The sequence below is a fragment of the Physeter macrocephalus genome, chromosome 9 (genome assembly GCF_002837175.3).
Source record: "Physeter macrocephalus isolate SW-GA chromosome 9, ASM283717v5, whole genome shotgun sequence".
NCBI classification, from domain to species: Eukaryota; Metazoa; Chordata; class Mammalia; order Artiodactyla; family Physeteridae; genus Physeter; species Physeter macrocephalus.
The window spans coordinates 36,478,097-36,489,971 of NC_041222.1; the positions used below are offsets into that span (position 1 = coordinate 36,478,097).

At 38.0% G+C, this 11,875-nt stretch overlaps 1 long non-coding RNA gene across 1 annotated transcript; it reads left to right on the top strand.

The window, feature by feature from the left end:
* The first annotated feature begins 4,280 nt into the window (after nucleotides 1–4,280).
* On the top strand, nucleotides 4,281–8,509 carry LOC102979890 (uncharacterized). The gene is made up of 3 exons (XR_449409.4): nucleotides 4,281–4,465; nucleotides 6,068–6,143; nucleotides 8,071–8,509. It is a non-coding gene; the product is annotated as an uncharacterized lncRNA (long non-coding RNA).
* Nucleotides 8,510–11,875: the final 3,366 nt, after the last annotated feature.

Below are 11,875 nucleotides of genomic sequence, written 5' to 3' on the forward strand. Positions count from 1 at the left end.
CAACACTGTAATAAATATTGGCATACAAGTATTTGAATCCTTGCCTTCAATTCCTATGAGTATATACATAGGATTAGAAAATCTCAGTCATATGATAATTCTGTGTTTACATTTTTTAGGAACTGAGAGTTCATTCTTTTTAAACATTTCATAAAATTCACGAGTGAATCCATACGGTACTGAACTCTTCTTTGTAGAAAAAATTTTTCAGCTTTATTGAGGTATAATTGACAAATACAATTGTAAGATATTTAAATTGTACATTGTGGTGATTTGATATATGTATACATTGAGGAAGGATTTCCACCCTCTAGTTGGTTAACACACCCATCACCTCACTTTTTTTATGAGAACATTTACATTCTACTCTCTTACCAAATTTCAATCTTATAATATAGTGTTATCAGCTATAGCCACGTTTCATATTAGATCCTCAGAATTTATTCATTTTATAACTGTAAATTGTACTCTTTTTACCAGCTTCCCCCTAATTCCCCACCTCCTCCAACCCAAGCAATCACTCTTCCATTCTCTGTTCTGATGAGTTTGAATTTTTTTTTTTTTTTTTTTAGATTCCACGTATAAGTGATGTCATGTAGTATTTGTCTTTCTTTGACTGGCTTATTTCACTTAGCATAATGCCCTGAAGGTCCATCCAATGTCACAAAAAGCAGGATTTCCTTATTTCTCATAGCTGAATAATATTCCACATTGTATGTGTATATACAGATATCAGATTTTCTTTATTCATCCACTGATGGACTCTTAGGTTGTTTCCATGTTGTGGCTATTGTGAATAATGCTGCAATGAACATGGGGGTGCATATATCTTTTTGAGTTAGTGTTTTCATTTCCTTTGGATAAATACCTAGAAGTGGAATTGCTCAGTTATAGGGTAGTTCTATTTTAAGTTTTTGAGGAACTGCCACACTGTTTTCCATAGTGGCTGTATCAATTTACATTCCCACCAACAGTGCTCAAAGGTTTCCTTTTTTCCACATCCTTGCCAACACTTATCTTTTGTCTTTTTGATGACAGCCATTCTAACAGGTGTGAGGTGACGACAAACTGTGGTTTTCGTTTGCAGTTCCCTGATGATTAGTAATGTTGAAAACCTTTCTATATACCTGTTGGCCATTTGTCTGTCTTCTCTGGAAAAATATCTATTTAGTTTCCTCTGCCCATTTTTTATCTTGATTGTTTGGTTTTTTGCTATTGAGTTGCATGAGTTCTTTATATATTTTGGATGTTAACCCCTTATCAGATATATGATTTGCAAATATTTTCTCCCATCCTGTAGGATGTTGTAGGAAATTTTTGGATTACCAACCAATTTACAACCTGAATTGTACAAAAAGACTGACTCTCCCATGAGGAAGAATGAACTCCTCCTGCCTGACTGCCTTGAGCTGGGACATTGGTCCTTTCCTGCCTTTGGCCTCACACTGAAACATCAGCTATTTCTGGGCCTTGAATCTGCTGGAATTTGGACTAGAAGAATACCATTGCTTTTCCTGGTTCTCAAGTCTTCAGACTTGAACTGGAACTATATCATTGGCTCTCCTGGGTCTCTAGCTTGTGATTACAGATCTTGGGACTTGTCAGCCTCCCTGAATGAGCCAATTCCTTATAATAAATCTCTCTCTCTCTCTCCACACACATACTATTGGTTCTGTTTCTCTGGAGAACTCTGAGTAATAGAAACGCTGTACTCTAGGTACTATCGTATCTCCATTTTACAGAGAGGGAAACACACACAAAGAAGTTAGGTAATTTTCTGTGGTGGTTTAAAGCTATGCCCACTGATTCTTTGATAGTACCCTCTCAAGAGGTGAAGCTTAATATCTCTCCCCTTGATTTTGAGCTAGACTTAGTGATTCATTTTGAGTGAATAGTGTATGGCAGATAGGAAGGGATGTTCCTCTCAAGGCTAAATAATAAAAATACTATGGTTTGTCTTGAGTTTTCTCTCTGTCTCTGTTTCTGAAAACTCACTCCAGGGACAACCATGCCTGTGAGCAGCGATATGAAGTGACCCATATGGTGAGGCATTGAAAGCTCCTGCCAACAGCCACAATAGCAAGCTTGGATTCTCCTGCTTCTTCAGACAATTCCAGCCTCATGAAAGATCCTCGACCAAAACCAGCAAGCTAAGCCTCTCCTGGATTCCTGACCTTCATAAATGGTGTGTGTTAAATGTTTGTTGTTTTAAGCTGCTAAACTTGGGATACTTTGTTACACAGCAAGAGATAACACTCACTCTTGCCAAAGGTCACATAGTTCATAAAAGTCAGAACCAGGTTGCACACCATCATGGTGTTCTCCAGAGTCAATGTTTTTAACCAGTACCTCCTATGGCCTCTCATAATGACATAGGGTCCCTGACCACAAACCTGAAATTACCATCCACACCCCAAAATACCCTGATAAAAGAAGAGGCCATGTCCCTCATGTCTTACTTCAGATAGTTCCTTTCATGGATCTTCTTTAAAATACAGTAAATCAAAGTAATGGAATTTATTTTCTTCATTGTCAATAGACTTCAGAGATATTCTCGAAAAACTTAGATGAGGGATTGAGGCTCAGTTGTGCCCTGGCCCAAGAGACTTCTGCCTGAAAGAAGGATGAATGCTTGCCTTTTTTATTTTCTTGTTAAAAAATATTTTGTGAGAGATAATCTGACTAATTAAGGCCTCTGCTTAATTGAGATCTAGTTTAATAACATTCTAACATCATTTTCAAAGAGTAATGACAGGATGGCATAATGGTGCCCACTTCCCCGGGGATGCTTCTTATATCAATTTACATTCCCACCAACAGTGCTCAAAGGTTTCCTTTTTTCCACATCCTTGCCAACACTTATCTTTTGTCTTTTTGATGACAGCCATTCTAACAGGTGTGAGGTGACGACAAACTGTGGTTTTCGTTTGCAGTTCCCTGATGATTAGTAATGTTGAAAACCTTTCTATATACCTGTTGGCCATTTGTCTGTCTTCTCTGGAAAAATATCTATTTAGTTTCCTCTGCCCATTTTTTATCTTGATTGTTTGGTTTTTTGCTATTGAGTTGCATGAGTTCTTTATATATTTTGGATGTTAACCCCTTATCAGATATATGATTTGCAAATATTTTCTCCCATCCTGTAGGATGTTGTAGGAAATTTTTGGATTACCAACCAATTTACAACCTGAATTGTACAAAAAGACTGACTCTCCCATGAGGAAGAATGAACTCCTCCTGCCTGACTGCCTTGAGCTGGGACATTGGTCCTTTCCTGCCTTTGGCCTCACACTGAAACATCAGCTATTTCTGGGCCTTGAATCTGCTGGAATTTGGACTAGAAGAATACCATTGCTTTTCCTGGTTCTCAAGTCTTCAGACTTGAACTGGAACTATATCATTGGCTCTCCTGGGTCTCTAGCTTGTGATTACAGATCTTGGGACTTGTCAGCCTCCCTGAATGAGCCAATTCCTTATAATAAATCTCTCTCTCTCTCTCCACACACAGTAGTATTGTCTTATAATACTTTTTATTTCTGTAAAGGCTGTAGGGATGTCCCGTTTTCCATTCCTACTTTTAGTAATGTGAATTATTTTTTGCTCGATAAGACTAAAGGTTTGTTAATTTTGTTTATATGTTTGAAGACAAACTTCTGTTTTGATAATATTCTCTACTGTTTTTCTATTCTGTTTCATGTATTTCCACTCTAATCTTTATTATTTCCTTCCTTCTGGTTAATTCGTGTTTAGAATGTTTTTTGTTTCTTAAGGTAGAATGTTGTTATTGATTAGATATCTTTTAAAAACATATAGGTGTTTACAGGTATAAATTTCTCTCTAAACACTATTTTATCAGTATCCTATAAGTTTTGTTGAGTTTTAGTTTTAGTTCAACGTATTTTGTAATTCCCCTTGTGATTTCTTTGACGTATTGATTATTTAGGAGTGTGTTGTTTAATATCCATATATTTGCAAATGTGCCAAATATTCTTCTATTTTTGATTTCTAATTTTATTCTGTTGTGGTTGGAGAACAAACTTTCTATGATATCAATCCTTTTAAATTTAGTAAGACTTATTTTATGGCCCAGCATATGGACTAGCCTTGAGAATGTCTTAATTTGGCTATCTTTGGTAGAAATGAGGGTGATTTTTAGAGAAAAACTATCTTTCAGTAATATAGTTTTGTGGATATTAAGTTCTAGTGCTGTTAATTGTCTTTGAGATATTACTATTTATTAAGACTCATTCCTCGATGACTCCTTGTTGCTATGTTACATTATTGCAAAAGTTTAATTGAATTATTAAAAGGACATTCTAAGCTTGTTTCTGAAGTTTATCACAGTATTCTATCTTTAGATGAAGATCAGATGTCCCATGACCTACAACCAGGTCATAATCATGTATGCTGAAAAAGACACCATTCAAAGCACTCTCTCCAACATAGATGGAAGGGCCCTTATCAGGTACTCTTAACTAGCTCATGCCCAGCAAAACTGAAGGGAATTGACTCTCAGATTTATATTTTCTGCCTAAAAAGGACCCCCGCGCCAGACTGATCTATAGGGAGGACTGCTGACCTCAAACTCACTTTAAAACAATGCTCAGAGAAGAAACAACACCCACACCGGGACAATATGACAACATCAGAAATAGATAGCTACTCCAAGATTCTGGACCTGACCTGATTATTTGTTTTCTTGACTTCTTAGACTTTTGCATATAAGCCAATGTTTTTCTATCATAGGGATGATCCTACACATACAGGTTTTTAAAATTAACCTAATTTCTGGATTTGTGGTCAATTACCTACGTCCAGTACTTCTGGTTTACCTTGGTGGATTTCTCCTCTCCAAACCTCTGATTGGATGACACTTAGAAAATTTATTTTAGAGGAAGGGAGTTATAGTTCTGTTCGAGCCACTATTGATATTACTAGGTGGTATCCCCTCATTTGGCCTATCAATAATATTTGCTCTGACCTGGACCATAAAGATAAATTTTCTTTAAAAGTTACTCAAGCTTGGTCAGAGCAATGAGCTAAGTTTTGGTAAAACAAACAAACAAACATAACTTCCCAATTATCAGGAGGGGTTCTCCCTCAATTATGGGATGGATTTATATAGATAACACCAAACTCTGGTCATTTAAGTTTAAAGGCCCCCTTGTGTTGGGAACAATTAAGTCATACTAGAGAATATAATGCATTTAATGACCCACATGAAAAATCAGATTTCTGCCTTAAGTGATCATCTTCCTAGTCTTAGAGATCTTTTAAGGACTGGTTTGGTTCTGAAGTTCTTGACTTAAATTCTTACTTATGACCTTATTAATGCTACTAGTTATATTACTTGTATTCTGCCTATCTTGTGAGATTGTTGTTTCTTGTATTACTCAATGTGTAACTAACCATCTGACAAAAATGATGACTAGTGACTTGAAATGATTCACTAAATATATAGTTCTATATAAGATCAAAATGACTACAATAGTACGACTCTAGATATGGGAAGAAGCAACAAGGGAGAATCATGTCCTAGACCGTAACAGACTAGTAAGAGTAGTAGTGGTCCAGAGACTTTAATGGCTACCATTAGAAGAAACCAGTCCAGTCATAGCACATACATACATGCATACAAAAGCACTAAAGTCATTAACTTGAGATTTCCATTCTTTGTGACTAGCAGTCATCTTTTATTCAAGATGTATGCTTGACACCATGTATTCTCTAGCTAAAAATCATATATATACTGGCTTCTCCCCTACCTCTGGGGAGCAGTTCCCTCAGAACTACTGAGAGGCTCTCCAGGCTACAGTCCTCAGCAAGGTCCCTGAATAAAAATTAACTCACAACTCTCATATTGTGCATTTTTTCTTTAAGTTGACAGTTTGTCTGTGTCAAAACGTGTTGTTGAAAATGGATGTTTTTAACACTATAGTGTGGCAATTCTGGAAATTAGATTCTCCTGCGTCCCCAGAGTTTGTTATCAGTTATTGCTGCTGTTGCTGGTTGTTTAGCGAGTTTTCTAGAATAGTTCTCTAAAGTCTCGGTTCTTTGTCCTCTGCAGCCACCGAAATCTCTGCTTGGTTGCTTCAGTGGTCAGCTAATGTTTGCACAGAGATCCCCTTAAATACCTGCAGCCGGTAAGTCTCCCAGCCATTGCTGAGGTGTTCTGGGTGTGTGTTGTGGTATGCCTTCACCACTCAGTTTGCCACTCTGCCTTATCCTTCACTAAGGCCTGAGATGAGTCTCAAGGTCAGACATACATACGTGTGCTTAAGGCTTTCTCAGGTCTCTCCTAAGTATGCACACAGCCCTGGCCATGTGCACAGCACTACGCATGTGTGTGGTCTTCGAGATTCCCCAGGAACATGTGGGAGCTTTCCAAACCTTTTTATAGATATCTCATCCTCCAGCTTTTTGTTTTAACTTTTTTTAGTCAGTTTACCATTTGCCCCAACTTACCAGCTGCCCACTACCTCAGGCAGCTGAACCATTAAACAATTGACACCTATCATTTTCAACAAACACCACTGGAGGCAAATCTGTCGTCCATGGGCAGAGCTCTGAGTCAGGTCAAATAAAGACAAGCCATGCAAGTGGAGTTTTCCAGGGAACTGCTAGACAGAACAAATAATGACAATTCCCTGGAAGTAGGGCTTTGGAGGATCTTCAACCTCTTTCTGTCACCTCCAGAGGCTGCTAGGTTGCTGCTTTCCATGTGATTGTGGAAATGTTGGTTTTCAAGGAAACCAAGGAGGGGATGGGAATAGAGCAAGTTAAAATGCCACAAAGCTTGTTGTTTTTACTGATATTTGGCTGTTTTTCTTAAATTATCCCTGGATTGTTACAAACCTTTGGCTAATTTCTAGAGTTCTGAGAAAGTTGATTTGACAATTTTTTTTTTGCCAGTATTGGTGGTAAACGTGTGGGGTGATAGTTGATTCAGATAAATAAATGTTAACGCAGTGAGAAATAGTCACAATTGTCCTCAGATGGAATGGACTGCCTTAGAAGATAATGAATTCCCTGACCTGGTGATTTTCAAACAGAAGCTCAGCAACAGATGGCCAGGAGTATTATGGAGGAATTCTAACATCAGAAGAATGGCTGGGCAGGATCATGCTGTTTTGTGTTATTAAAATATTTTACTGTTGTTCAAAATTTTAAATATCCACAAAAGCAGAGAGAATAGTGCAATACATCCCTATTTACCTATTATTTAGACCTCACCACATTAGCTTCATCAGCGCCCTTTTTGTTTTTCTTTACTGAAGTATTTAAGGCAAATCTCACACATCATGTAATTTTATCCCAGTATAATTCAGTCTATATCTCTAAAATGAATCGATTATTTTTTAACATAAATGATTTATAAAAAGCTACTTTGAGAGACCTGGAGTCCAGGTCTGTGGTGCTGTGGAATTTGGGAAGTTACAAAGAAACTGAAGAGCCAGTTTATTCTGAATGAGTTGAGGATAAAAATCGGAGGGAGGCAGATACCTAATTCCCCAAAATACACGACAACATTCTGAAAGATACCGTGGTGAAGGTTTAAATTCACCATCAAGTCAACACATCAAGATGGAAAATGCCTTAAGGCTTTATCAGCTACTTTGTATATTCCCAAAGTATTATCTCAAGGGAATAACCCATGTTTTATTACACTTTAAACCAACTTCAGCTTAGCTATAAATTTTAATGCTTTAAAAAATAAACAGTGCAAAGTTCTAGATAAAATTTTATCTTTGCTAATATTTAGGTTTGCACGCAAATTCCCACTAACTGCAGAAAGAATTCTATAAAAACTCTGCCGTCTGGCCATTGAAGAGGAGTGTCAGGAGACCCAGAGATGGCAAGTTGTGCTTTCCTAACAATTGTAGATCTGGCGTCTTTCAAGTCACCTTTCTCCACACCAAGGCCTCTCTCAGGCTGGCCCAGTGTTGACTGTGGGGGCTTCTCCTTAGCTACATTTTGGTGGAACAAAAGAGCTGAATTCTTTGTTGAGTAAACATTATCTTTTATAGCTATTATTATGTTAAAAAAGCAACTCTTTTAATGTTTGTGCAGATATCTGCTAAATATCTCCCTTCTCTCTGAGAAATGCCTTGTGAATGAGAAACGTTGCCTGCCATATTGGTAAACAAAGGATGTTGCAGCCATCACGCCACTGCAGCTGACCCAAGAGTGAGCCCTGATGGAACTCAGGATGGAGACAAACAGGCTGCCCACTGCCATGCCCTCAGCCACTGCAGCTTCCCGCAACTGTGCACCCTGAGAGGACTCAGGATGGGAAAGAACTGGCACCAGATAGCTAAGGTTCTTAATCAAAGGAATGATTTCAACGAGCCCAGATTCTTGAATATTTCACACATAGAAAAGTGCTAAATTCATTAACTTGAGATGTCTATTTTTCTGATTAATTAACAGTAATCTTTTGAAGTTCCAACTACCTAGTTTAGTCTTTGTTGCAAAAACTCCTATATATCCCAGCTCCTCCCTTACCTCTCCCGAGCAGTCCCTCAGAGCAATCTGAGAGGCTGCGTCCCGGGCTTAAGTCCTCAGTTTTGTCCACCAAATAAAATATAATTATCAATTTTTAGGTTGTGCATTTTTTTCAGTCTACAGTTGAATAATTGCTCACAGAAATGGAGCTCAGATATCCATGCTGTGTCACACATCCTCTCCCCCAGGCTATGTACCCACACTGACCATGCTTATTAGACCACCAGAGGACATCTGATCTGAGCTCACTAGGAAGGTTTGATTCCTAGTAACTCAGAGTTGGGATTCAGAGATAACTCATTCATTTCTGCCTGTGGATGTGACCAAGTGAATGTAACTGAGGGAGCTGTAGGTTGGACACTTTCTGCCATGTGGGCAAGGAGATGGTGAAAAATTGCTCAGAAAAGAACAGTACGAAGATTCCTTAAAAAACTAAAAACAGAGTTACCATATGATCCAGCAAGCCCATTCCTGGGCAGATATCTGGAAATGACAAAAACTAATTTGAAATGACACATGTACCCCAATGTTCATTGCAGCACTATTTACAATAGCCAAGACATGGAAGCAACTTAAGTGTCCATCAACAGATGCATGGATAAAGAAGATGTGATACATATATACAATGGAATATTACTCAGTCATAAAAAAGAATGAAATAATCCCACTTGCAGCAACATGGATGGACCTAGAGATTATCATACAAAGTGAAGTAAGTCAGAAAGAGAAAGACAAATATCATATGATATCACTAATATGTGAAATCTAAAATATGACACAAATGAACTTATTTACAAAACTGAAACAGACTCATAGACATAGAAGACAAACTTATTACCAAAGGGGAAGGTGGGGAGGAATAAATTAGGAGTTTGGGATTAGCAGATACACAAATAGATATCTGTGTAAAATAGATAAACAACAAGGACCTACTGTATAGCACAGGGAACTATACTAAGTATCCTGTGATAAACCATAATGGAAACGAATCTGAAAAAAAATATATAGATAGAGAGATATAACTGAATCACTTTGCTGTACACCTAAAACTAACATAACATTGTAAATCAACTCTACTTCAATAAAAAATTTTTTTTAAAAAATTGCTCAGTAGAGACAGAAGAACAGAGACACACAGAGAAGCAGAGACAGGAGCTGAGAGAGGGACAGCTGGGTTCCTGTTCCCTTTCCGGTTCTGGTTGCGGTTACTTGACAGGCCCAGTCTCTCCTGAATTCTGGAAGGGAACTCAGTAACTTTCCGATAAGTGCATTTTTTCCCCTCAAGTAAATTTCAGTTGCTGTCAATTACTTGCGACCAAGAGAACCTTGACTAAGACAGTTTGCCTATACTTTAGGGGAAGATGGAATAACTCCAAGTGTCAGTTGTATACAGTCATGAGCAGTCAGTTTCAAACAGGCTTTTTTGAAAGTGAGGTCGTTTTTATTTCACCAGGAAAGGCACTAATCTTCTCTTATTTACATGTTGTCAATAATGCACTTAACTTTCACTCCTCCGAGATGAGATTCTCCATGCTGTCAATAAAATCGGCAGGAAGCAAGATGTCGATCCAAACCCCTTTGCCCCATGATGATATGAAATGGTATAAGTTCAAAATGACACCCTAAGCAAGGTCTTGCTGAACTAGACCCTAGTCTTTTTAAGATAAAAGGGCTTTATTAAGATGCCAAATCCAGCAAAGCAAGATGGATCTTGGCGACAGAACGACGGACAGATCTCCCTTTATGTGAATCGGCAGTCATTTTTTCTTGTGCAAGGAGCAATGCTGACCCTCGTTTATCTGTGTGTTTGTTTACGTGCGACATTTTACCCCAACGGATGAATACTGACAACTCAAATCACACCTACAATTCTGAAGCTCATGAAAGCTGGCAGAGACAAAAGTGATTATAAAAGTTCCAGGGGATAGTGTTTTATTTTTTATTTCAGCACTAATATTATAGTTTTTAAATTCCTTTTTTACTCTTTGGGGGAAAAAAGAACTTTTTATTAAAAGACTATTCTATTTTTAAAGATTTGATGGTTGCAAAAATAGACAATTTTTCAGGAGATCCTAAGGGAAACTAGATTCTGCCTGGACTTGCAAGTTCACTCCCCAAGGAGATGCTTGATTCTTTCCTTTACCAAAGCACAGCACTTTCTCTACCCAAGGAGCCTGGAGTCGGGTCCGTGCTTTGGGATGTTGTAGGCGCAGCCTGCGGATGAACCTCAGGAACACAGCCACAAGAACACAGTTCTAGCCGGTCCTATGTGCCATGCAAGTCTGCCTCAGTGCCTAAACCTGAGCTGCACTGAGAAAAACACTGTGCTTAGCATTCCTTCTGGAAACACATCACTTTAGTGCTAGAACGTGGTTGTCTGCTTCTCATTAAATAGAAGCTGACATTTATTGAATACTAGCTATTTTCAGGCATTATTGTATCTTATAGTCATCGCCTCACTTAACCCTCACATCCCTATAGGCAGGATTGTTATAATCCTGTCTTACCAATGAGAAAACCAAGGCACAGAGAGCTTAAGTAACCTGCCAGAGACTCCTTAAGCCGAGTTTGGGACACAGGCTGTTCTTGAGCCTTTGTTAAGAATCCCATCATGGGGGTCTTAAATACATGTTGTTTACTCTACATACCTGCCTCCACTATTAGAAAAAACCAAAATGGATATTAGACCCATTTTACAGATGAAAGAAAACTGAGGACCAGCAGCTAAAAGTAGAATACTCAAGACTCTTTATTACTGGCTTTCCACAATTTGATTTTAATACTACTGTACTTAGGTTTTTTGTTTGTTTTTGTGCTTATCCTGCTTAGGTTTCATTGAGACTCTTGGACTGGTGGGTTTAGTCTTCATCAAATTTCGAAAATTGTCCAACCATTATTTCCTCAAATACCCTTTCAGTCTCCTTCTTTCCTTCTGGAACTCAAGATATAGATATGAATTAGGCTGCTGAATACTGTCCCACAGCCTACTGAGGCTTTGCTCATGCTTCTTTTCCATCTTAAAGCTTACCGTTCTGGATACACCACAGCTAAATTATACACAGAAAACAGATCCAGGACATGGGGGCAAATTTCACCATCACAAAAATATTGTGCATTACCCAATAAACTATGATTTCTTTCCTTTTTAGCTATTTGCTGGAATTTAAAATTTACAAAATTTAATGTACATACATTTTTTTAGAACTCACCTATTTCACTGGATAAGCTATATTTGGAAATATGCATGTGCCATAATGTATTTGGAGGTGCTGTTGTTTATTTCTTCTTATAGTGAATTATCCTGGTTAATAAACAATCACTTATTCATCACCTGCTGTGTGCAAGACAGTGCTCTGGCACTGCTGAAGAA